Below are 1,789 nucleotides of genomic sequence, written 5' to 3' on the forward strand. Positions count from 1 at the left end.
ACTGAGCCGGGACCAAGCGGGACCTGGTGTCCCAGTTCAGGGACTGCAGCCTCCGTCACGCTCATCTGTTTTCTTTTGGACTCGAGCTTCGTGTTTGCCTTCACACACCCAGCCTCTCTGCTGGATTAGACCCCTCGTTGTTGTTTCCTGTTTCTGTTAAAGATCAGCAGTGAAACCAGACCGAACTGAGAAATCAGATCAATAAAAACACAGCAGCTCTGTAGTGGTACGGGTTTACACTTACTGAATATTCCTGCACAGTTTGTGGGTTCTGCAGCCATTTCTATCATTTCTACTCAGTTTGTTTCCCTCCTGCAGCTGGGTCTTATCAGACAGGAAACGGAGTCGTCTGACCTCCAGTCAGAGGAGAGCGTCGCTCGCTGCCGACTGAAACTGATGAGGCACAAACTCACTTTCATCTCGCTTCTTTCGGCTGATGCAGCACCTTTCAAGCCCGACCTCTGAGCCGCTGCTCGGGTCCAGAATACAAAAACCTGAAGGAAAGATTAAACGGGTCCGGTGTGCTGATACCACAGATGCTCTGTGAAACCAACAAATACCAAAAATGACCAAATAAACTGCCTTAGATCCTGTTTTCAGCTGCACTCATTCATACCAGCCTGAAGGTGCTGGATTTCAGTTTCCTACAGAATATTGTGGATTATTTGAGTAAAATCTCAGACTAGGATTAAACTCTAAAGAAATAATTTATAATTTTAGGTGTAAAAGTTATAAATATTTGGAGCAAACCTTGTTTAAACTCATGAATGTGATGTTAAAATGTTTAAAGATGTTCTGTGGAAAATAAAAGCTAAAGCTCTAACTCAGTGACAGTGGCTCAGTTCTCCAGCAGGTCCCAGGACCAGGTTCAGGACCAGGTTCAGGACGTTAAATCATGTCTGCTCTGCTGGGTTGGGTCTGAAGTTGGTCTTGAAGTCAGCACATCGATAGAATCCGGAGGACAGAGTGCTGAGCCTGAAGTCATCAATTGTTCTGATCTCCTTCATGTCTGATCCACTCGTTTGTTTATTCTGTTTCATTTGGGCTCTCGGGTCCTGAAACCTTTACCTGACCTGCAAACACCCACACAAAAGACCCCACCTGTGCCTGAGTCCAACAGAACCCTTAAACCCAGTCTGAACCCAGCATCCCTCTGACAGGAGGACTAAAGAGTCCAAACACCGGCTGAGGTCCTCACAAAGATAAAACTGTACAAAGGGAAGAGGGGTGTTGGGTTCAGGAGGTAATCTGAGATTTATTTCCTCTGAAAGCCTCAGACTAAAGACTATTGATTGGTCCTGCAGGGTCCTAAAGACCACCATTCTGAGACCGAAGTGTCTGATGTGACCTTTGACCTCAAACCAGAGACACAATCTGGTTCTTAGAGGAGTTTCTGGACTTGACTGATCCAGGATCCTAAAACCTGAACCAGGTGAGTTCAGAGTAACTTCAGTCTAATTTAAATATCCAGGAATAATTGTTACCCGTCAGGGTTTTACAGTAAATCATCTGTTGATGAGAAAAGATGGAGATGTTTTCATTTTCATCAAAACTTTTAAAAATACTCTGAAGAAATATTTTAATTTGATCTGAATCAAGACGACTCTCAGATACTACCATCTCCTACCAACTACTACCATCTCATACCAACTACTACTATCTACTACCAACAACTACCATCTACTACCAACGCTTATCTACTACCAACAACTACCATGTACTACCAATGCTTATCTACTACCAACAACTACCATCTACTACCAACTACTACCATCTACTACCAACAACT

Source organism: Austrofundulus limnaeus, unplaced genomic scaffold (genome assembly GCF_001266775.1).
Source record: "Austrofundulus limnaeus strain Quisiro unplaced genomic scaffold, Austrofundulus_limnaeus-1.0 Scaffold603, whole genome shotgun sequence".
Lineage (NCBI taxonomy): Eukaryota > Metazoa > Chordata > Actinopteri > Cyprinodontiformes > Rivulidae > Austrofundulus > Austrofundulus limnaeus.